The sequence below is a fragment of the Panthera leo genome, chromosome C1 (genome assembly GCF_018350215.1).
Source record: "Panthera leo isolate Ple1 chromosome C1, P.leo_Ple1_pat1.1, whole genome shotgun sequence".
NCBI classification, from domain to species: domain Eukaryota; kingdom Metazoa; phylum Chordata; class Mammalia; order Carnivora; family Felidae; genus Panthera; species Panthera leo.
The window spans coordinates 88,027,035-88,054,022 of record NC_056686.1 but is presented as its reverse complement, the minus strand read 5'-3'; positions in this window follow the sequence as shown (position 1 = coordinate 88,054,022).

Here is a 26,988-nt window from a genome sequence, read left to right as displayed (position 1 = left end):
ATGTACAAATGCATACATATACAGTATTTTTTTTCTTCAGTGTTTTGCTTTAAAAAAACTGAAGAAAAAAACCAATGCTAACAGTAGATAACAATCAAGGATACCAAATTATATAATTCAAGGAGCTTCCATTCAGACTGTGTGACTAGATTGTACAACTATGGTGATTTCTGTTTATTTCTATATTTTCTATACCATACAGATGTTCTTAATTAAATAGGTATTGCTTTTATAGTCAGAAAAAATGTATAAAATTTTAAGTAAAAACTTCTGCAATGTATTTCTTAAATACATTTTACAGTCTGGACAGCAAGATCATTCTGGTTGGGATACAAAATAATCCAAGAAGATCAAGGATCATGGGATCCAGTCCTGCATGGGGCTCCGTACTGAGCATGGAGCCTGCTTAAGATTCTCTCTCTCCCTCTGTCCCTCTCCCTGACTCACTCTCTCTCTCTAAAAGAAGACAAGAGAAGAGAAGAGAAGAGAAGAGAAGAGAAGAGAAGAGAAGAGAAAATATTAAAAGAAAAAAACAAAAAACCTGTTTGGAAAGTCCGTGGCAACTTCCATGAGACTGAGCAGACTAAGATGATAAGGCAAAGACTTGCTATTCTTATAATAACAACCAAATACTACTATTACTACTACTACTACTACTACTACTACTACTACTACTAAATAACAAAGTGGTTTCTCTCTTTTCACCAAAAAAAGAGCAGTTAAGATTCTGATAGAGTACTTTACATTCAATGGAGAAAATACTAAATAATTCCTAGCAAGCAAGACTAAAATATTAATATTTCTAAAGAAAATAAATTTCCATTTAACAAGGTCAGATTTGTAATTGAAATGGAAAACAATGGGGCAAGGAGACTTCAATGTTCATTTAAGCATTTTCCAGGAATATTCTGGTTCAAACTCTTGGTGTATCTATCATAGTAATATGCATACCACTATGAGGAGATGGATTTTGCAAATACACTTAATTTTTCTCTTCATGCCTCTTTTATTCCCCTTTACCTGCCTCTCTCCACTTGAATCCTACTCATCTAGGAAGCTTTTCACAATAAAATTTCTGCTAATTCAGACTGCATACTCCCTCCCCTCAATTTTCATACCAGCCTGTGTGCAACTCCATCATTGCAGTTATCACATTGTAATTTGTTTATTAGTCTCCCAAATTTGTCTTGCTTATCTTTTTTCCAAGCACATGATACAGTACTAGGCACATAAAAGGGGACTGAATACATAAATGGATGAATGATGGCTTAAGCCATATTTATCAAGCTGCATACTCTATTACAGGCTGTATATCAGTGTTAAATGAAGCCACAGGAGAGACCCGCAATCCAGAGCATCACCTTTTGACAGAAAATTATTTTTATTACGAAAGAAACATATATATGTTATGAAGTAAATTGTATAATCATATTTTATTATAGTCTTAGAATTCAAGGTAAATCATTTCAAGCTATAATCCCCAACTTCTGTCCACAGATACATACAGAGGAGATGTTTGGAAGCCACACTTATGCTTAGGCATAGTCTGAAGCACTCTGTTTCACTCTATCTAAACCCTTCTGCACTCACCGCCATGGGATTACTTTGGCTGTAGCACTCAGTTAGCTCTCCCCAGGGGCAAGTATGCCCATTTGAGAAGTTTCTGTAGGCTAAATTATTCTGAAAATAATACAATCTTCAGTAAGAAGATTGAATAACAAGATCGATTGTACAAGCCTGAAATCAGACCTAAAATATGCTAAAGTTACCAAGTTAATGCCCCTTGGTGAGTCCCCTTCATGGCCACAGTCCAGATATCTTGATTCCTCAAACTTCTATATATGTCCTCTATGTTCTATGTTATAGATTAGAGAAAAAAAAAAGCACTGAGCATCCAAAAAGTTTTGGTCCTGTAAAGCCAGATTTTAGGCATTGTCTAATAACAATACCCCCCCCATTCATGTTTAGTAAATATCTACTATAAATTGCTTATTATTATTTTAAAAATCATATCTCTATGTACATAAAAATTCACTTACTAAACAAACATTCATCAAGATACCTATTATGTTCTGAATGATTGAGATGCTGAGGATGCAGCAGTGAACAAAACATTATTTCTACTCCCACATAGGGTATAGTCTAGTGAGAGAGAAAGGCAAAATACAAGTCCATATCTGCCATGTCAGGGCACTGGGGTAAAGAGTGAGTAGTCAAGGAAGGGGTTCTCTGATAAGGTAACATTACTGCTGTAATCTCCAATCTGAAGGGTTTGCCTTTTCATGTAGAACTATACAGTCTTCTCCTTTTCTTTTTCTTCTTCCTTCTTACTTCCAAGAAACTAATAAAAAGAATTTTCAGAGGACTGGCTCATCTCAGGTTAACTACAGAAGTTATACCTACAAGAATGGCATCTTGTCCACAAATGCTAGCATGACTGAATCATGTGTTAAATCCAAATTCAAGAACACAAGCTATTTATAAACGGCAAGCAGGTTCACTCAGAGTTTGAGATATAACTTAATTATTCCTTGAGAACATACAACGTGCTAAACTTAAAAGCTGTTGTGCTATCCTTTCTAAAACTGTATTTTTGAACTAATTCTAGGTCTCTTGGTAACTTCAGGCGGGAAGGTTGTTTGGGTATTGTTCTTTTCTCTTTAACACTTGCGAAGGTGACTATTTGCCTTTAGCAAACTTTTATCCTTATTCTCTTTCCAGCCTGCTTAATGAGCATCACCTCTCACCTTTTGGCTTCTGTAGCTCAGATACTTTATTCAGAGAGTACTGTTTTCATGTAAAAAATAATACATTGTAATTAAAGCTATAGCTATAGAAACCATGACCATATATTCAGTGAAAATAAGCCTAAATGAGTGTTTCCCAGAGAATATAACAACATTTGATGCTATTCTACTCAGTTTCATTTCAACTTTGTGCATATGAGATGTACTTTGATAGTATGACACTTTTTTTTTACCAAAATACCAATTCAGAACCTTAAATATTCTTTTTCCTAAAATTAATAATAATTACTAACCCGATGGACAAAATCTGACTATCATGTCCTAATAATAACATTTAGTAAAATAGAATCAATTATTTTCTTAAGAAGTCAATAAAAAAATAAAAGTAAAAAATAGAAGTGTTATGGTCTGGAATGCCCATCTGCTCATTTTTTCCCTAAGGGCATTAGATTACATTAGTATATCTAAATTTAATCAAAGCTGGATGTTTGAAACTAGAAACTTCAAAAGGCCTTCGTCGAAAAAACAAAAAACAAAACAAAACAAAATGCAAAAAATTGTAGCCAGTAGGCTACATTAACTGTGAATATTTCTCTTTAAAAGTTTATCTGAGATCTAAAATCCTTAAAGTAGTGTGAAGTATTTTTAAAATATTTTAAACATTTTAAAAGATCATCCAATAAAAGAAAAGTGCTAGATATAGCCTCATATTTGAAATAGCAGTGCCACCTTGTGACAAGATATTTCAGTATAATTCTATTCCATATTTCCTTATACTTAACCATTCTCTTGACCTATATAATATACAAAGATATGATGAGAAAAAGTACTTTGATTCCTTTAGGACATTTTAAAATCATTTATTAAAGAAAAAGAGTCAACTTTTCTTTATTTATTAACCATTAAAGTAACAGTCATCAACACTTTTAAGCAGCCATTATATTCAAAACATTTTCCCAGGCTTTACAAAATTTTGTAAAAGAAATAATAATTGGTTCTAATTATTGCTCATAGAAGGAAATAGAAAGGCTGACAAAATAAGCTCAAGAAAAAAAATGGTGAATACATTAAATAGCAAAACATAGCATTTATCAGAGTGTTTCAAACAAGAAAGGTATCCTGGAGAGGACAGAAAAATTCTATTATCTCACAATCCTTTGTTTAGAATGGAACAAATATTTTAATAGAGCCTGGTTGGAAAGGGCATTTCATTTACCTTATCTTAATGTTTTTGTTTTGCTCCATATTTCTATTCCATTTTTCCAGCAATAAAAGATGCAAAATATTTTGAAAATTTAAATTTCTATATAAAAAAAAGCCAGGAACCCAATACAGTGGGATTTTGTGTGTTTATGTGTGTGTATGTGTATGTGCTGGAGGCTTAAACTAATGGAAACCTTAATAACTTTTTAATATTTTCCAATAATTTTTTTCTCCCAGCATGTATTTGTTATATTAGAAAGGAGATATTTAAAAAATATACAGAATAGTTAAATTATATAATATATCCTAAAGTGATCTGGAAACTACAGTGAGGTTTTGTGCATATGATTCAATCCAAATCAACAATTAGATTGAACATTTACTAGACAATAAAAGGAATAACAAGTACATTTATCTTCCTGTTGTGCAAGTTACTTTGACTAAATTCTAGCTAATAGCCAGGGAAATTGCTCATTCCTCTGCCTTAAGTTCCAACTCTATTTTTCTCCCTATCTGGGGGGCCAGACTAGACTATTAGCTGTGATGAGGGAGCATGAGACAGGCTGAGGTGTAAAGTAAAGCTAGCACCCCCCCCCCATCCCAGGTGGGATCTGTGTGATATTCCTTGGACATGCCTGGTTACAAGAACAAAGGAAAGGGGTTTAAGTGCTTGCCATAGTGATGGGGAAACTAAGGTAAATGAAAAATTAAATTCCCTTACTGCCTACAGCCCATTGACAAGTCCTTGAAACCAGCAGAGTGATTTCCTTCTGGGAGCTCAGCTCAATGATGACACTTTGCTAGGGGCAAAAGAGAACCTTCACTTAACATTACCCCAACCTCAAGGATCCTGTAAATCAACTCCCTTTATCTCAACTTCCCCAAGATATATGCTGGCAATCATACTCCAAGCTTATGGCCCCCTGATACACATCTGAAAGGTCTCATGAGTGAGGTTTTATTAAATGGTAATAAATTACATTTCCCTAGCAATAGCTAGCCCCTCAACGTCCTGGAAACCTTGCTTCCATAATTCCTTAAAGACTTACTCTATCCCTGATCCCCTCCCAACCTGAGGGTATGTAAGGAGTTACCCATCATGACCCAATGCAGCTCTTCCTGCCCACCGGTCCCGTCCCCATGCTCCTTTTTGCACTAAAGACATCTTCAAGAATTTTTTCTTGGTCATCAGCTCCAGACCCCACGAACCCCACCATCACCTCAAAACTTCATCAGCTTGACCAGAGAGCCTTAATTTCGGAACACTACAGGGAGAGGAAAAGGAAACAATACCAATGAAAACTATGTCTATTTCTCTTCTTCATCCCAGTCAATAGTATTATAATTTAATTTTTTTTCTACAATATCTAAGTTGGTAACCAAAATAGCAATCAACAAGAGTAAAAGGGTAGGTAAATTGGGCAAAAGCTGTTCCCTTCTTTAAATTTAAAGCTTCTTAAAAACAGCATCTTGGTCTCTGTGACCCAGTGTAGGTTTAAACAATAATAAATATTCATTAAATTAAAATTTTTAATTATTTCATCAATGCTGTTAAGACAGTATATTTCGAAATTTTTGGAGTTGTTTTATTATGCTGGTGATAAGATATTTAGCTATCATTAGCCTTAAAAATAGTCTTATCCTCCAAACAATTTTTTATAGCAAATAGGTATTTTTCAGACACTGAGTTGCTTATAATTCATGTCCAATCATAATTTAAAAATAATCTAAAAGTGGGTTGTCTGTGTGGCTCAGTCAGTCAAGTGTCCGACTTTGGCTCAGGTCATGATCTCACAGTTTGTGGGTTCAAGATCAAACTCTGTACTGACAGCTCAGAACCTGGAGCCTGCTTCAGATTCTATGTCTCCCTCTCTCTCTCTCTGCCCCTTCCCTGCTCGCTCTCTCTTTCTCTCTCAAAAAATAAATAAACATTAAAAAAATTTTTTTAATAAACTAAGAGGATCTTTGCCTCCTAAAGACTGCTAAATATAAATCCCTTCCTAAATCCACTGATATTTTAATACAGAAAATTAAAGAGAAGTATGTTTTTCCCCTAGGCTAGATTAAGTGGAAATGAGAAAGATTAAAGAAGAAATTCCTCATTACATAGGTTGTGAGAAAATAGAACATTTTCCCTTGGAAATTTGTACATTGATGAGCCACTTTTCCTCTTGACAGTAAAAGACGTTTATAAGCCAGATGCAAGACAAAAAAAGAAACAGTATACAAACTAAGAAGACAAAGAACGAATCTAGAAGGTGAAGATTTAGGGCTGGTTCTAATTATTTCAATTTGGATTGCCTCTAAATTTGTTTCTTTTTATTAGTATTCACTTATACCAAAAAACATATTTATTTAATATCTAGTTCTGTATCTGTCAAAATAAAAATTTAAATGCAGGGGCACCTGGGTGGATCAGTCAGTTACATGTCCAACTCTTGATTTTGACTCAGGTTATGATCTCACAGTTTGAGAGAACAAGCCTCATGCCCTGGCTCCATGCCAGGTGTGGAGCCTGCTTGGGATTCTCTCCCTCCCTCTCCTTCCGCCCCTCCCCTACTTATGCGCAAGCATGTGCACGTGTGTGCATGTGCGTTTGTGTACACTCTCTCTCTCTCTCAAAAAAAAATTAAAAATTCAAATAAAAAAGGACAATATATAAAAAATTAAAATTTAAAGTTAATATTAAACTAGAGCTTATTTTTCATATACCTTAAGGAAAAAAAAGTGGAGAAATATTTATTTAGTAGTTCAAAATTAACAAGGATTTTAGATTTCTATTTCAAAATTTAGCCGTGAGCAATCAGCTGTGTCACAAGTAATGCTTATTCATATTTTTAGGATTAAAATAATAACAAATTTAGCAACAAACTAAGAAAAAATTGAACAAAAACAATACAACAGTGTTTTTAGTTTTGAACTTTTTTCTTATGTGGCTACTTACAAACATAAAAGAATAATGTGTTATATATATATATATCACATATGATTCGGTTATATAAACATATCCAGTGTAAGATTAAGTAAAATTAAAATTAATAATTCTGGACATATTTATGATGTCAAAAATATTAATATAAAAGCAGTATATAATAATGACTATAGCATCAATAATTTTTATTATTAAATTAGTTATTTTTCTATGAAATACATTATTATACAACATGGAATGGGATGTTTTGAAATTGGCAGAGTTAAATGAAATTGAGTCTCATATATGTCTGAACTATATACATGCTGGAATCTATCTGGTTAATTCAGTGCTCTATTTACACATTGCTGACCATCTGCTCTGTCACATGAAGTGATATTGTTATGAAAATGAAGTCAAAAGATATCTCCTGCTCCTTGTTATTTCTGAATGTCAACATAACTTTAACGAGCCGAAAAAGATAAATGTTCACTACCAGCTTAACCTCCTGTATATGTTAATGGAATTATATTTTAGAGTCATGGAAGCATATTAAATACCTTTTATGATTAAAAGTAGTCATTCATAAATTTTTTACATCTTCTGCCAGAAAATGAAAGCTACTTCTTGTGTAACATAGTAAAGATGCTGTTAAATAACAGTTAATAACTATATATTTATAATTTTCAGGTAGAAACGGTGAGGGTAAATTATTCAGAGAAAATATCTTTTGCAGTAGAGATGACATGTGCAAGAAGGTGTGACAAACCAAAGGAAGAGAATAAATCAACCCTCTATGCAAGAATCAGTATTTTTCGATATGGACAAAAAGTCTGTGCAACTTTTCACTAAATTTGCCTTTTTTAGGAAATAATTAACAAATTTTAACTTAAATTTTCAGAAATTAAGCAATGATTTTTAACCTAAATATTGAACCTTATTGTATTAGTCACATTGATATTATAATGACAAAACCTTGCATCAACCATTTTATGACAATATACCTTCTTATATGAATAGCCCAAATCTTACTTTTACTTAACATATTTAAAATATGTTAAGTTTAGTGTTAATAGGTGAGAAGAGGACCAAGAAAATTTGCTAAAATTTTACTTCCTCTTATATCACACTTTGGAACACTCTTTTCAACTTTTCATTTATTTATTTAGTTATTCCTTCAATTTGCAAATAATTACAAAGCACTTATGACTTATGAGACAAGGTGTCTAGGTTTGAATGGTGCTTCCAACTGATGGGAAGGCAAAACCAAACAACTAATTATGTAAGCATTTACTGCTGTCAAGAGAGGAGAGAAGCAGGAATGGACTGGATGGAAGGGCTTGTGAAGAACAAGCTCTGCAGAGGGAGAAGCAAGTATAAAGGTCCTGAACTGGAAAAAAATATATGATTTTTTAAAGTAAATACATTAAAGCCAATGGGACTGAAACATAAAAATTGACAGTGTGTCATGGAATGAAATTTGTGAGGTAATCTGGTCAAGATTATAAAGAGCTGAACTGTTGTGCTATAGATTTGCCTCTTTATCCTCATAGCCAGGAGAAACTGTTAAAGACTTTCAAGCAATGAATGATATGACAGATTTGCATTTTTGAAACACATTAATCCAGTGTTAATAAAGTTAACAGTCATCCACTGCTTAATCATTACACGGAGAATAGTCATGTCAATGTATGAATGTATGAGGCACCAATTTGACGTCTCTTCTAGACATTAACTCCAGATAATAGTTAAAACTGTGTAACTACAGGTTGTATGCATTAATTTTAAAATTATTAAAAATAAACCATAAGAATATAATTAAAAATGAGGTTTCTGGGGCATGTGGGTGGCTCAGTCAGTCATGTGTCCAACTCTTGGCTTTGGCTCAGGTCATGATCTCACAGTTAGTGAGTTCGAGCCCCATGTTAGGCTCTGTGCTGACAGTGCAGAGCCTGCTTGGGATTTGTCTCTCCCTCAACCTCTCTGCCCCTTCCTGGCTCGTTCGCTTGCTCTCTTTCAAAACAAAAAAAATTTTTAAATTTCTGTTTCCCACTTTCATATTGTCCATTTTTATTAAGAGCATACTAAATCACTTAAAACCAGAGGAGGAAGAAATGCCTTTCATTTTGCCTGCCCTTCTTCACCCAAGCAGCGAGTGTCTGGAAGTATGGTTCTCAGTGTTCCGTGAGGCAGCAGGATGCTCTTGTGGTTCCCAAAGGTCTTCAAAAAGTTTGTTCTTGGCAGCTTTCATGTTTCTAAAAGCAGCCTCCAACAAGTCTATTCTTCACTGCAGGGTGGGAAGGGGATGGGAAGGCACATCATCGCCTCAGAAGAATGAATCTCAGCTTTGGTGGGGCAGGGGTGGGGGAGGGAGGTGAAGGTCTCCCTAAATTCTGAGTTTATTTACAGTTCATATTTCCCTCAATCCTAGCGGTGGCAGCAGCCTTCTGCATTTGCTAACCCATTACACTTAGAGCTCCCTTTTACTTCTTTCAGTAGTTAACTATTTTTCACTTGGTTAACTATTCTTTATAGTATATACATCTTGTTGAAATTATTTGTGTGACTGAAACCTAAATGATACAAGTACAAAGCATAATAAAAGAAATAAATGGTCACTGTTTGAAAGAAGTTAAAACACACAAAACACAGCAAAATGGAAAACACAGCAAAATTAAGTGGAATAATAGCAAGTTATTAACTTTTCATTTTTTCTTTTTCTGTATCATCTTATAAACACATATATATTATATCAAACTATATTGTTTACATTATATCATATACATATTTAAACTTCTATTTCCTGCTTATTATCTTTTTCCAAAGTCATTATACATTATTTGAATCCATGCTTTTTAATGACTGCATAATGGGCCACTTATAAAGGTAGATTTTAATTTATTTAATCCATTTTCTCTTATTCTTTGATATTTAGACTGCTTTTAATTCTCCTAGAATTTAAGGTGACACTTTAAGGGGCACTTGGATGGCTCAGTCGGTTAAGCATACGACTTCGGCTCAGGTCATGATCTCGAAGTTTGTGAGTTCGAGCCCCACATCAGGCTCTGTGCTGACAGCTCAGAGCCTGGAGCCTGTTCGGATTCTGTCTCCCTCTCTCTCTCTCCCCCTCCCCTCACTTGCACTCTGTTTCTCTCTCTATCTTTCAAAAATAAATAAAATTTAAAAAATAAAGCGATACTTTAAGAAACAACATAAATATTGTTACTCTTGAGTAATTATTCTTCCTCTCTCTCACCCCTACTCTTTCCCCTAACCCCATGCGTCTATCTATCTCTTAATTTGGCAACAAATCTTTTAGTGATTAATGTGAAAATTTACAAACTCATAAATTGTGACATCTATTTTTAGTAAGGAAAAATACCAAATACATTTTTCTTAATTATACAACCTGGAATGTTTAAAATCTTATAAAATCTGGTGGTTCTGGAATAAGAATTGGCATTCATCAAACTAGTACCTAATATGGTATCTTGTAGCTAATAGAGTTACCTTCTGCTACAGCTTTGCAATTTTTTCATGGTATTTGAGCTTTGTCTTTGCTTTCATTTCCTATCCCAACTCTCCTTATGGCTTATCAACTACATCCTGTAGTTACCCAGTGATGGGAAGCCAATACCTATTTGTTCCACATCTACTGCAGTGCTCTATTTAGACCCTCCTTCCCAGGTTCTTTGTTTCTCTTTAACTTTTTCAAGCTATAATTTCTTCACCTTGGGAGTTTGGGGCTAACAAGACGACAGTCAACATGTCTGCCTGATACAATATTACATGATCCTAGATTCTGCCCTCCCAAGTAATCAATTTCGTACCAAAATTAAAAATGAAATCATCTGAAATTCAATAGATAATATTGAGAACTCTAATTGACCTCCCTGACACTTAATAAAAGTATCTGACTCTGAAATAAAAAATCTAATCCTAAAAACTCAACTCTTTCTTTTTAATTAAGTTTTATCTGTAATAAATAGTTGCTGTAATTTTTCCTTTTTTGTGCAGAAGGTTATTTGCATATATCAAATCTTCAAATCTATATTAGCTTCCTATATCTAGGCAAACCACTTCCTCTACACTAACTTGTCCAGGTAATAGCAAAAAGTAATTTTGAAAGTCATATTTGTATAATTGGATGTATTCATAGCACAGCTGCAAATCTCTTAAAGTTGTTATAAACCATGCAACACCACTTCTTTGTGACAGTTTGTTGAGCATTTAAATGGAAATCAGAGAACCTAAGCTATCTATTTCAATTCAGCTAGCAATTCTGCAAAGCTTAAAAATCTAAATGCCACAGTACTGTGAAAACACAAACTATCAAAAATTTATACAATTAAATTATCTTCTATAAAAATAACTTTGTTTTCAAGCATTTGCTAATCTCCTTATAAACATACATTTCTTTTACAAAATCATTTAAGCTCCATAATGCCCATATTATGCATATTGTTTTCAAATTACTCTTTTGTTCTGACTGAATTTAAGCTTAAATTTCTAAACATGGTTATTTGAAATTGTTTCTCTTCCCCATAAGATTCTTAGTTAGGAGGCGTCCAGTTGCACCACCCCACTGTTACTCCCCAGGTCACCAGTGGCAAGGTAACCAGTTGTCTATTCAACCTTTCTGCTCCTATACCTCTTATGACTCTTTTTCCTTATTTTAGCTCCTTTGTTTTTATTACACAAATAAGCCCTAATTCTGACCTCCAAACCCATTTCTTATCTCCTTTATAAAGTCCTTTTCCTAACCTTTCACTATTTCATTCCCATATTTTCCACTTCCTTTTCTTCTCTTCCTTCCCCTTTTCTCCTCTTTTTACTCTCTATAAATATAAGTAAAACTCTACATAAGGCCTCAATTACTTTTATATATTGAAAACTCTGAAAGGCATATAGCAAGGATTTTTTTCATTAAGCCTTAATCTATATGTCCAGCTGTTCTCTGAACATCACTATCTGGAAACTCATGTGTTCAAAGCTGAATTAATTATTATCTTTATCCCATTTCATTCACCTCCAATTCTTCATCCTTTATTCAATTCTTTATTGACCACCACCAATTTTCCGTTCATATTCATTGTTTCCCATTTTAGTGATGGCACCATTTATCTCCTAAACTAAATCAGAAATTTACAGATTATCCTTAAAGCATTCTTCTTCACCATCCATATTCCATTCCATTCTCTTAATTCCACTTCCTGAATACTTCTAAGATCGTTTCCTTAATTTATATCCTCCTAACACTATCTATATTTAGGTTCTCCCCATTCTTCACTAGCAACATCCTGACTAGTTTCCCAGCTTCATCAAAATCATCATCCTCACTAATGATAACACTAACAACACATTTTTTTTTCTTTCTCTTCTTTTTTTATAATAGTTCCTGGTTATCTCCATTATCAAATCATAGGCATATTAAATATACAGAAAACATAGTAGTCTATGGAGAACTAACACAAATAAAATGGGTCTTCTCTTTTCCTACTCATGTGTTGCCAAACATTTGACACTGAATCTTCATACTACCTTCAGAGGTCATGCAATTGGTGACAGAAACACAAACACTGGTTTCACAGGAAACATGCCTGATTTGTAATGCTGGGTCATATCAATCTTCTATGTTTATTCTTCATTTGCCATACTTCTCTCAGCATTCCACTTCGACACCATTTTGGTGGCATTTTTAAAAATATCTTGTTACTAGCTGCATGTATTCTGTCTTAGATTTTCAATGCTCAACTATATCATAGCTACAGAATATGGATAGAACATGATGGGGATTTTAAGGCATCAAACAAATCTGTTATGGACCACCTTTAAGCAAATCTCCAACCCTTTAAGAAAGCATGTATTACACATGAACTTTAGGATTGTCTTTCCATCTCTGTGAAGAATGCCATTGGAATTTTGATAGTGATAACACTGAAGTCTATAAATTGCTTCAAGGAGATGGACATTTTAACAATATTAATTCTTCCAATCCATGAACATGGGGTATCTTTCGATTTATTTATGTTTTCATTTCTTTCATCAATGTCCTGTAGTTCTCAATATACAGGTCTTTCATTTGCTTGGTTAAATTTATTCCTAAGTATTTTATTGGTTTTCATGCTATTATAAATGGGATTGCTTTCTTAACTTCTCTTTCAGATAGTTCATGTTAGTGTGTAGAAAATGCAACTGGTTCTTGTATACTGATTTTGTATATTGCAACTTTACTGAATTAGTTTATTAGTTCTAACAGTTTTCTGGTGGAACCACTATGATTTTCTATATATAAGATCATGTTATCAGCAAAAAGAGACAATATTACTTCCTCCTTTCCAGTTTGGATGCCCTGTATTTCTTTGTCATGCCTAATTATCCTGGCCAGGACTTTCAGTACTGTGTTGAAAAGAAGTGGCAAGAGCAGGCATCATTGTCTTCTCCTGGTCTTAGAGGAAAAGCTCACAGCTTTTCACCTTTGAATATGATGTTAGCTATTGGCTTGGCATATGTAGCATTTATTAGGTTGAGGTACTTTCTGTATTTAATGTGTTGTGATGTATTACCATAAAAGTATATTGAGTTTTGCCCAATGTATTCTTTTAATTTATTGAGATGATAATTTGTTTTTTACCCTTTGTTGTGTTAATGTAATATGTCACATTTATTGATTTAGTATATTGAACCATCTCTGCATCACGGATGTAAATCCCACTTGATCAGAGTGAATGATCTAAAAGGGTGTACTGTTAAATTCTGTTTGCTAGTATTTTGTTGAGGATTTTTGCATCTGTGTTCATCAGGGATAGTGGCCTGTAATTTTCATTTTTTGTGTGGTGTTATTGTCTGGCTTTGGTATCAGAGTAATGCTGGCCTCATAAAATGAGTCTGAAAGTGCTCCTTCCTGTTAGGTTTTTTTGGAAGAGCTTGATAGGGATTGATAGTAATTCTTTTTAAATATTAGTAGAATTCACCTGTAAAGTTATGTGCTCCTGAGCTTATCTGTGTTAGGAGATTTTTGATTACTGATTCAATCTCCTTACCTACAATTGGTCTCTTCAGATTTTCTATTTCTTCATGACCAAGTCTTGATAGGCTGTATGTGCCAAGGAATTTTTAAATTTCTTCTAGATTTTTAAATTTCTCCTAATTTGTTGGTATATAATTGTTAATAGTAGTGCTTTAATATCCTTTGTATTTTGTGGTATCAGTTATAATGTTTTCTGTTTCATTTCTGTTTTATTATCTCTTTTCTTAGTTACTCTAGTTAAGTTTGTCAGTTTTATCTTTAAAAAAAATGCTTTAATTTTCATTGATTTATTTTGTGTTGTTCTTCCGGTCTCTGTTTCACTTATTTTTGCTCTGATCTTTGTTATTTTCTTCCTTCTTCTCACTTTGGGCTTAGTTTGTTCCTCTTTTTCTAGTTCCTTAAAATGTAAAGTTAGATTGGTAATTTGAGATATTTTCCTTTTTCTTAAAGGAGGCAATTATTGATAATCTTTCCCCCCAGAATTGCTTTTGCTGCATCCTATAAGTTTTGGCATGTTGTATGTCCATTTTCATTTGTTTCAATATATTTTTTATATCCTTGTTGATTTCTTCCTTGACTCATTGGTATGGTATGGAACCACAAAGACCCTAAATAGCCAAACCAAACTTGAGAAAGACAAAACTGGAGGCATCACATTTTCTGATTTCAAACTATATTACAAAGCTACAGTAAATCAAAACAGTATGGTAGCGGTACAAAAACAGGCATATAGACCAATGAAATAGAATACAGAGCCCAGAAACAAACTCACACATGTATGGTCAACCAATTTTTGACAAAATTGCCAAGAACATACAATGGAAAAAGGATAGTCTTCTCAATAAACTGCCTGAAAAACAATATCCACGTGCAAAAGAATGAAACTGGATCCTTATCTTACAGCACTCACAAAAATTAAGTGGAAATGAATTAAAGACTTAAGTGTAGAACCTGAAACCATAAAACACCTAAAAGAAATAATAAAGAAGAAACTTCATGACATTGGTTTTGGCAATGGTCATGGATATGACACCAAAACACAAGTACAAAAAGCAAAAATAAACAAGTAAAATTACATCAAATTAAACAGCTTCTGCATAGCAAACAGTCAATAAAATGAAAAGGCAACCTACAGAATGTGAGAAAATATTTGCAAACCATATATCTGATAAAAGGTTACTATCCAAAACATATAAGGAACTCTTCTAACAAAATGACCAAAACAAAACACAAGTAACCTAATAAAAATGGCAAAAAATCTTTATAGACATTTTTCCAAAAAAGATATATAAATGGCCAACAGGTACGTGAAAAAGTGCTCAACAATACTAATCATCAGCAAAATTTAAATCAAAACCATAATGAGATATTACCTCACATCTGTTAGAATGTTTATTTTCAAAATGAGATAACAAATGTTGGAGAGAGTATGAAGAAAAAGGAACCATTATACATTGTTGTTGGAAATGCAAATTGGTACAGCCACTATGGGAAACAGTATGGAAACAGGGGTTCCTCAAAAAATTATAAATAAAATTACCATGTGATTCAGCAATTCTACTCCTGGGTATCTATCCCAAAGAAACAAAGTCAGTATCATGAATTGATACAAGCTCTCATTTGATTGCCGCATTACTCACAGAAACCAAGATATGGAAACAACCTAAGTTTCCATTAATGGATGAATGGATTAAAAAATATTTATTGTCAAAAATATTTATTGTCATAAAAAAGAAAGAAATACTGCTATTTGTGATGATATGAATAAAACTGGAGGACATTATGGTAATTGAAATAAGCCAGAGAGAGAGAAATACTCAATGATTTTTCATATGTGGAATCTTAAAAAAATTAAACTCATAAGAAACTCGTAATAGAGTAGAATGGTGGTTGTCAAGGACTGGGAAAATGGGGAGATGTCATTCATAGGGCACACACTTCAGACATAAAATGAGTAAGTTCTGGGGGTCTGCGTTCAGCATGGTGTCTATAGTTAATATAGTATTTAAGTATTGTATGCTTGAAATTTGCTGAAAGTAAATCTTAAGCATTCTCATCTCACCAAAAAAAACCAAACTATATTAGGTTGATAAGTGTATTAATTAAGTTAATTATTCCATTTTTAAATATCAGCTCAAATCTTTTACTTTGTTCCATGTGTCCAACAATTTATTACTGCTGACTTAGTTTAAGAGTAGTGATTTAATTCAAAGCCTTAGTTCACATGATCCTGGATAAGCTCCCAAAATGTGGTCTAGATGTCAGTTAGGGTTTGCCTGCCCCTTGAGAGCTATATAAGCCTTGATAAAACTCCCAACCCATCTTTGGAAATCCAAAGCCATCAGGATTTCTGTTAAAGGATAATAGGGAGGGAATGAGTTCATGTCCTCATGGTTCCTAACTTTATTTCTTTTCATAGGAAAAAAATCCCCTCCTTTATAGCACAGACTAGAAAACCACATTTACTCTGAGGTCTTGTCTCAGAATCTCACTCACTATCTGCCAGTGGCTTTTCAAGATATCTTCATAAAGAGGAGCATTTTATCTATGAGAGAATTGAGATGCCAGATGCTAAAATAACACATTTCCAACTTCTCATAACTGCCTTGTTACTCAGGTTCTATAATTTGGGAAGTTATTTTTTTAGCTATAAAATAGGCTCCATGGAAAGTGGGCCCTATCAACTATCATCTTGCCCAACATCCTGAGACCTATAGAGGAAATTGTCTTTCCCAAGATCCTGCTATTAATATCAGAGTCAAACTGCATCTCGAGCCCCTGGATTGTCATTCCAGTGTTCTTTCTATTACTTCATACTGCACTGATACTCAAAATAAATGAAATCATTATTTAGGCAACTCACTGAAATAATTTTCTTTTACTTAATCAAATGATAAAAATTCAAAGTATTTGGGTGCCTGGGTAGCTCAGTCAGTTAAGTGTCTGACTTCGGCTCAGGTCATGATCTCACAGTAAGTCAGTGCAAGCTCTGCATTGGGCTCTGCTCTGACAGTGCAGAGTCTGCTTCAGATCCTCTGTCTCCCTCTCTCTCTGCCCCTCCCCCACTCTTGCTCTCAAAAATAAACATTTTTAAAAATTCAAAATACTTAATAAGATTCAAACTTATATTTTCCTTTGAATATTTAAATTAATAGTAACCACTCATGGACCAGATGTTCTTTGTGAGTTTACATTTAAAAAGTGATTATGTATGCCTATAATTTATTACTCTTTCAAATCATAGCTCAAAATTCCACAGACTAATACAATTGCTAAATTAAATTTATCAGTGCTGTGAAGTCAACTTTTATTTGTTTACATTTTTAGTTCACTATGTGTAAATTCAATTTAAAAACAAGCTTAAGGGAAGAGAATACATTGAAGTAATTAAATTGGTTAGTATCTACTCAATTTATCAAATGTTTATTTTTTATTTTTGAGAGAGAGAGAGACAGAGAGAGCAAGTGAGGGAGGAGCAGAGAGAGAGGGGTACGGAGGATCCAAAGTGAGCTCTGCACTGACAGCAGAGAGCCCAATGTGGGGCTTGAACTTATGATCCAAAAGATCACAACCTGAGCTCAAGTCAGACGTTCAACCAACTGAGCCACCCAAATGCCCCAGTACTACTCAATTTATATACATTATTTATTTATTCTTTCTAATCAAAATAAGAAAGTTTTATTACAATAATAACTATAATTTGTTGCACATTCATTGAGACAGGCACTGTGGCCTATGTATTATCTGATTTCTGTAACTTCTCTGTAAGTTAGGTATATTTTAGAATAATTAACTAAGAACACTAAGATGCAGAAAGGTTATAGAAAATGCCCACAGCCACACAATAAAGTGGCAGGTATTAAATTCAAACCCAATCCATTTTACCCAAAACCCACACTTTTACAAATGTGAAAATTGATTCTTTATTTATTGATTATCAATATCCTTGTACTATCTATTTATATCTATTTGCATGTAGGTCATTTTTTAGAGGTCGCATGTGATGTGATAAAGATTTAGTATATCCGTAGATGTTAATAAATATTTGAATAATTATAAAGATTTGCCCTCTTTATAACATTTTATGAGCTATTCTTAAATTATAAATTTCTTAAAATAGATAACTTGAAATACTTAATGCAATAATAAATTTTGAAAATCTTTTTCTAAGCTTTCTGATATATTTTTCCCCTTATAAACCTTGCCAGTTCCTCATTTAAATTTTTTTGTCCAAAATTTCTGGAATAATGAGAATGCAGTTTTGCCTGACCTATACATGGACCCAGTCTCCCAATTATACTGAACCTATTTTCTTAGATTTTTTGACTGTCCCCTAACATATAGGTTCATCCTTGCACAGTATTAATCTTTAAGCAATAAAAACTGGGACGGGGTGACAGGAAGACTACCTAATTGGCAATATGTCAGCATTTTTCTGGATGACATGTGATGATGGACTTGGCAGCAATAAGATCATGGGCATATCTGACCTAGCAACATGTAAAGCACTCATGTAACACAGATGATTTAACTATATGAACAGCCAATATTCCCAGAATAAGTTTTTCCCTCAAAATAAAGCAGCCATTTTTTAAAGACTTAAATCCATGTATTAAAATACAGATTTGACTTTAATCATCTACCAAGGATGGGCTAAATGATATAAATTTGTTCCAAAATCTAATATGACTTCAACTAATTTGATGGGAGATAAAAGGTCAAGAGCAGGAAAAATCTTCTTGGACCTACCTGAATTTGTGCCAAAAATAGGAAATTTCAGAGAAACCTTTGTTTTTGAGAATTGTCTAGGACCAACACCAGGGCCTCCATATTAGTTTGTGCACATCAAATACAAAATGATATGAGGTATTATCTGAGATGTGACAAAAAGAATACAAAATCCTTATAAGGATAATTCTAATATACTTCCAAATATCAGTGTCACCATTTTATGGTATATACAGAAAAAGAACAGTTGTCTCACATATAACCTTGGATGGTGCACCATACAAATACTTATCCTTACTGCCTCAAACTTTCTTGTAGGCCACCATTCATGTCCCTGTTTATCTTTTCAGAATCCTTTTGAAGAATGCCACCCCATACACTCAAATGGCAAAAGTAGGGACTGGCCACACTTGCTTTTTACTGCCGTGAACTTTTATCCTCTCCTGTATAATTCAATCATTACTGAAGATTGGGAGAAAATAGACCAAACACTGGAAAGGAGGAGTTCAAGACAGTAAATTTTATTTTCCCCATAGTTCAAAGAAAAGGCACAGAACCAGATAAACACAGAATTTCTTCTCAGAAACAGCTCATTCTTAAAGACTAAGCCATTCATCAAGTTGACTCTTCACTAGGAGTGCCTATTTCTTTAAAGCGCCATTTTACAGTTCTATAACACTCATTAATAAAATCCAACTCTGTCTACCATGTTGGCCATACTGTAGAATACATGTTTTTTCCAAATCCCCAGAATGCAGTGGGACAAAGACAGGATTTTCCGAAGTCTGTTTAACACTCAGGATATTACAGCAGGACTGCCTACATTTTAACCTGAGATTGATCATGCAATGGATAAATTAGTCTATGCTTGTGGCTTTGGAAAAGCTGAAATAGGAAAAACATGCATAGTTTGGAAAAATTTATATATATACATATATATATATATATATATATGTATGTATGTATTTTTTTGTTTATTTATTTATTTTGAGAGAGACAGAGCAGAGGAGGGGCAGAGAGAGAGAAAGGGAGAGAGAGAATCCCAAGCAGGTTCTGTGCTGACAGCACAGAGCCTGATGCAGGGCTCAAACCCAGAAGCCATGAGATCATGACCTGAGCCAAAAGCAAGAGTCAGACATCTAACTTACTGCACCACACAGGCTCCCTTATATTTATATTTTTAAAAACAAAAAACATTGAAATATAATAAAAAACTCAAAAATCTGTCCTTGTATTTATAAGCAATTTAGCATTTCATTTGTTTCTTTTTTAAAAAAATTATTATTACAAAGGAATGTGGGTCCAATGTGGTTTCGGTAGTTAGTGACTCTAAAAGTTTGAATCTACAAAATAATAATAATAATAATAATAATCCAGTGAAGAAATGGGCAAAGAACATGAACACTTTCACAAAGAAGACATCCAGATGGCTAACAGACACGTGAAAAGATGCTCAACTTCAGGGAAACATCACTCATAATCAGGGAAATACAAATCAAAACCACAATGAGATATCACCTCACCCCTGTCAGAATGGCTAAAATGAACAACAACTCAGGAAACAACAGATGTTGGCCAGGATGAGGAGAAAGGGGAACCCTCTTGTACTCCTGGTGGGAACGAAAACTGGTACACCCACACTGGAAAACAGTATGGAGGTCCCTTAAAAAATTAAAAATAGAACTTTATGACCCAGCAATTGCACTACTTGATATTTATACAAAGGATAAAAAGATACCGATTCAAAGGGGCACATGCACACCAGTGTTTATAGCAGCACTATTGACAATAGCCAAATATGGAAAGAGCCCAAATGTCCACCAATTGATGAATTTATAAAAAAGATGTGAGGCGCACACACACACACACACACACACACACACACACACACATACACACAATGGAATATTACTTGGCAATCAAAAAGAATGAAATCTTGCCATTTGCAACAACATGGATGGAACTAGAGTGTATTATACTAAGTGAAACAAGTGTATTATACTAAGTGAAACAAGACAAATATCATATGATTTCACTCATATGTGGAATTTAAGAAACAAAACAGATGGACATAGAGGAAGAAAAGCAAAAATAAGATAAAAACAGAGAGGGAGATAAATGATAAGAAACTCTTAAATATAGAGAACAAACTGAGGGTTGCTGGAGGTGTGTTGGGTAGGGGGATGGACTAAATGGGTGATGGGCATTGGGAAGGGCATTTGTTGGGATGAGCACTAGGTGTTGTATGTGGGTGATGCAACACCAAATTCTACTCCTGAAATCATTATTATGCTATATGTTAACTAACTTGGATTTCAATAAAATTAGAAAAATGATAAAATAATAAAATAAAATAAAATAATAAATGAATAAATAAATAAATAAGAAAAAAAAAGTTTGACTCTAGCACTGGCTTTGGCACTCTATTCAGGTGACCTTTGATATTTAGAAATAAATGTGAAGCGAAAATAAGGATTCTCCATTTTTTTCTAGGGTATACCTATCATGAAAATGTCTTTTGGGGCATCTGCATGGCTCAGTAGGTTAAGTGTCTGACTCTTGGTTTCTTCTCAGGTCACGATATCATGGTTTTGTGAGTTTGAGCCCTGCATCAGGCTTTGTGCTGACAGTGCAGAGCCGGCTTGGGATTCTCTCTCTCTCTCTTCTCTCTCTCTCTCTTCTCTCTCTCTCTCTCTCTCTCTCCCTCTCTCTCTCTCTCTCTCTCTGCTCCTCCCCAACTCATGCTGTCTCTATCTCTTTAAAAATAAATAAACTTAACAACAAAGAAAGAAAACGGTTATCTGGTCTCTCTTTCCCTTTCTATCTGTCTCTGTCTCTGTTGTGGATATTATGTATTGACTTCCAAATTTAAAAGACTATAATTTAGCGTTATAATATATCCCTCATACATGCACATTTTCTGGTTCTCATCCTCCCAATTTGGTTTTATTAGTTAAATCCAAATTTACTGCCTTCAACATTATGTCTATGTAAACATCTTTTATTCTGAGCCAAGAATTTCAATATCTTTTTTAGACAAGAGTTTTTACATTTCCAAGTTAATTTTTAAATTTACTTTTACTTGCTTGACATTTTTCAAAATCTACTAAACTTTTCTCCAAACTCCAACACTTCTCTCTAATGCTTTTTACTCAAATTATTCACATGGCCAAAACTGTCAGATAATGTATTAACTTTATTTTCCTAAAAAAGACCTTTCTCACAAATCCCACTAATGTCCCAATCTAGTATTTACTGGTTTACTTCTAGCCTGGTGGAACCTTACTGTTCTGGGACTTTTTGTCATATTGAACATTCCCTTAGTTTCTTTTTGGTATTTAATTCTATCTCAAAACCTTATTTTCCTCTTTCTGGGTTGACTACCTTATTTTGGTGAAAAAAAGGTACATGGGAGTTATAATATTTCAAGTTTTCACATGTGAGAAATATCTATTCTCTGCCACAAATCATGACTGGTAGTTTGGCTAGCTACAAAATTCTAAGTTAGAAATAATCCTCCTGAAGATTTTAAAGATATTATTCTACTGTGCTCAAGCTTCCAGTGTTGCTGTAAGTTTTCTAATAATAGCTAACACTAATCTAGCACTTCCTATGCACCAAGTTTTATACTAGCCTACTAATTTCTTATAACAAACTTAAGAAGAAGTAGTATCCTTAATGACAGAGAAAGAAATTAAGATCCAAAGAAATTAAGTAGCTTGTCTCCTTCCCCCCTCTCAGTTTTCTGAAGTATTACAATATGGACTGCTCTCAATATTTCAATTTTTAATCTATATACAGTACTTGTGTGCTTGAACTCACAATTGCCTTTTTCCTGTTTTCCCTATAGTCTCTTCAAAAATCACTACAATTAAATGTTGAGATTCCTAGAATAATCCTCTAATATTCTTATCTATTCTATTTTCTATCTCTTGTCTTTTACCTCTATGTCCTAAGATATTTCCTTAATTTTACATTCCAAATTTTCTATTCAATTTTTATTTTAGTTAGCACATTTTTAATTTCAGAAATCCTATTCATATGTATAAATATATTACTGTTTCTTTTTGTGTGTCTTAAACATTCTAAAATTTTCTTTATAGTATCACTTTCTATTTTTGTTACATTTATTCTTATGTTCCTTATGGTTTTGTTTTTATTGTAAATTATATGTTTTTAAATTATCTTTTCCAAATTTGTTGGTGATTTTTAAGAATACCATTGATTTTGTACTGCTATCTTTTGTTTATCTTCCTTTCCTTCTTTTATAATTACTTAACATGGGCCATATGTCATTTAGTATTTTTTTAGGTTTATTTATTTATTTTGAGAAAAAGAGAGAGACAGAGTAAGAGGGGAGGGGCAGAGAGAAGGAAAGAGAGAGAATCCCAAGCAGGCTCTGCAACATCAGTGCATAGCCTGATGCCAGGCTTGAACTCTTGAACCGTGAGATCATGCCCTAAGCCAAAATCAAGAGCCAGACACTTAACCGACTGAGCCACCCAGGCGCCCCTGTCATTTAGTTTTTGATTATTAACAATTTTTATTATGACTAGGTCTCAATTCAGCTAAAGCTCTGTATTTGTATGTTTGGGTTTAGGGGGCCCATGTGAGCTGGGACAGCATCATTTTGTATATATTGTCTCAGGACACTTTTTTATCAAACCTTCTGTGTAAGCTCAAAGATCATTTATTTTCCTCATAGTACTTTTGCCTGTGTCTAAATATGTTTTTAAAATGAACAGAAAATCTGTATAGCTCATTACCAAGCTTTTTATTTTATAGGATTCCTTTGTGGCATTAGTGCATTTTGTTCCCCCAGGTTAACGTGTAGAACTGGATTATCAAATCTGAGATCTTATTTTAGCATCAAGCTTTACTAATAATTTCAAAGATAGAGTTAATTAGGAGGTTTAGACAAAACAGAGAAAAGCCTAAGATATCAACAACAGCTCTTCAGGTCCCACTTCCTGCACTGCACATGAATATCTGGCTCAGAAAAATAGATTGGATCTCTAAATAAGGATTATAGAGTTATCTCACACATAGAAGCTTTTAAGATATAAAACATCTCCATTTTAAATCTAAGAGAGTTGCATAACTTATAAAATATCACCATGCTTCATAGATTCTAGATTCTAATTCTTATAGGTAACACTTAGCCAGGGACCCTCTACAAAGGGCATTTCAGAGATAAGGTTTCTTCCTCCCAACCAGATATCAGTAGAAAATTTCCCCAGAAATCCAGCTGACAGGAAAATTAGACCAGGTCACCTACCTCCTATTTTTCCTCCCGGGACATCTGACAGTCAAGAGAGTTAAGAGATTTCAAGTCAACTGCTTTAATTACTTCTAGATAGCCCTAAATGACTTTATACAATTATCTGGCTGATCATCAAACATATTCCTTGCTACTACTTCCAACTCTTATTAACTTGTGTGGAAAAAATATTTTTTCTTTGTGGCTTTTCTATTCTCACACTATGGAATAGGATTTGTGTATAGTTCCAAATCCCTGGTAGCTCACTGTTCAAAGAAAGAAATCTTTGATTAGATTTTTAAGGTCAGAGACCACCATATTTCTAAGAAGTTTGTGCCATGCACAAAATCTGTTGGTACTATTTCCTCTATAGATTATTCCAAATTCCACTTGATTGGCATTTCTATTCAGGTTCTTATTGTTTATTATTTCCTCTGGAAATCTCATAGTTTTATTAGAGATGAATGGAATTATAGTTTAGCTCTTTTTATTTTCTGTTTTCACCAAAGAGGGTGGTTGGAGTAGAAATACCTTTGTAATCTCCCAACATAAGAAAATGAAACATTGTTTTAAAGGCTTTCTACTGCTATAACTAAAATTTCTATGATTTAAAGAAGTTTTGAAAAACAAGATTTTGCTTCAAACTCATGTATTTGATTTTTTTGTAAATAAGCTTTTAAAAATTTGGAATTAACAAAGGCCCTATGTTAACTTCAAAAATATGCAAAAAGCTTTTGAAAAGCAAATGTTTATATTTTTAAATAATTTTTGGATGCTATCTGTAAATAATTTATAGACAAATATAAGAGTGAATAAAGGACAAATAGGACTAAACTTTAGATTCACTTTTAACTATTTTAAATCAGTATCTACAGTGTGAAATTTTATATGCAGCAATAAGGAATTTATTTCATTTCAAAGATATAGTGAAAAATAACTGTATTTTACTATAAGCTCTTTTTTTACTATATATATATAAGGTCTTTATTACTGTATATTGAACTAACCTTTATATATATACATATATATATAATCAACTATATATTGAATTGTTAATATTAACAATTGAAGGTTAATTCAATATATAGTTGATTATATATATATATATATATGTATATATATAAAGGTTAGTTCAATATACAGTAATAAAGACTTACATATACATAGTAAAAAAAGACCTTATAGTAAAATAGTTATTTTTCATGTATGTATATAAAGGTTAATTACATATACATATACATATACATATACATATACATATATATGAAGGTTAATTCAATATATAGTATGTGTGTGTGTGTGTGTGTGTGTATGTATATATATATATATATATATATATATATATATATATATATATATATATATATATATATTTGGGTTAACCAGGGAATAAGATGCAAAATTCTCTGATCTTCAGGTAAATGCTGGCCAGATTTCAGTAAATGACAGGCTTTTCAGAGCAAAGGCCACAAGTTCTTTATGTTTTTACCTTTCATACCTAGCATTTTATCTTGCTGGTAGTAGTCACTCTTCCAATATGTGTGCCTGGTACTGCTGTCAAAAATGTGCTAGATATAGTTAAACAATATCTTTTTATTATCATTTTTCTAATAATTAGTATATTTTAATTATAATATTGGTACTTTTTCATATGTACCATCTCATTAATCTCTATGGACTCCAAATGTTATTTTCAATGAGTTAAAAGAAAACGATTTTTTCTTGGAAGGGGAATAGAAAATCTTCAGCAAAATAACACTTGTCAAAAAGGAGAGAAAGAGAAAAGGAAATATCCCAAATTAAATTACAGAGAGGACTGGCATTGATAGATTACAAGTGCTTAAGATAGAATAGTGCAGAATTCCTAAAGTAACACCCAATTCTTATAAAATGTACCACTTGGAAACAAAGGTTCTATTTTACATCTCATTGCATCTGAAAAAGCAATCTTTTAGCACAGTCCCAACATCCTTTTTCAATTTCAATATGACATTTTATTCTGAGGTTAATAGGTATTAATAATACGTACAACCACAGAATATCAGCTACAGCTGACACTAAATATAGAGAAGGTAATTCTGTGGCTTCTCTTCCATTATGACACTATCACAGGGCCAAAATCTGACCAGATGTAAGATGTTTATACTTTAACTTATTCAGTCCACAACTGCACCATAGAGCATCTGAGAAAGCCCCTCAGGGACAGTATTTTACTGTCACATCTTTCCTGACTTAGTTTCCTCTCTCACAGAATTTCATAGGAACAAAAGTTTGGAAACTATTGGTGTATCATTGCAAAAGACTTAAATAAGATAAATTATTAAGTGTTAATAATTATCACAGTACTGAGTTAAAGTATATTTCAAAATATAAGGATTTATGCATTTAAATATTGTAACAACAGTACTGCTAACCTATAAATACATTAAAGTAAATAAGTGAAGCAAGAAGTCAATTCCGAGAATTATTTATATGTATGTGTTCAAGGGTAGGGGCTTGAAGCAGAGTTAGGTGCTTAAGTGAGTCCAAAATAACCATCCCAGATAGTCAAAAAAGGAACCAAAGAATAAGTCTGATGATTTAAATAATTCTAATAGCTCTCTAATTTCTAACAGAGAATGATGGATCCACTGAGACTTCTGAAGTGTTCCTGCTTGCCTAAAGATATACCCCATTCAATTTTAGTGTTAAGCTTCTATAGTGTTAACCTGCATTGATCTAATCGTTTGTTGTTCTGAGGATAAGATGAGATAATGAAGCTGTATCTTAGAAGTTAGTTTATAAGTTTAATGCCTGTAAGAATTCATGAACCCAATGTATCCAATCTTGAATGTTTTATTTTTTTGTGGTGGGATTCTCAACATGATCAGAAGCTGTAATAATGTAGAATTCCACCAATGAAGGACTGCAAGGGACAAGTCTCCTCTCCCTCCCAAGAAATCAAGAAACCTTGAGGCAAGTAGTCATAGAAAGAAAGGCAAAACCTGATCGAAGGTTTAAGGGATCAGAGTAATTCTGAGTACCATAATATTGCCTCCATCTTTCAAATTTTTTTTCACAAGTTCCCATAGATTAAACTATGCATATAAATTGATAATCATTGTGATAT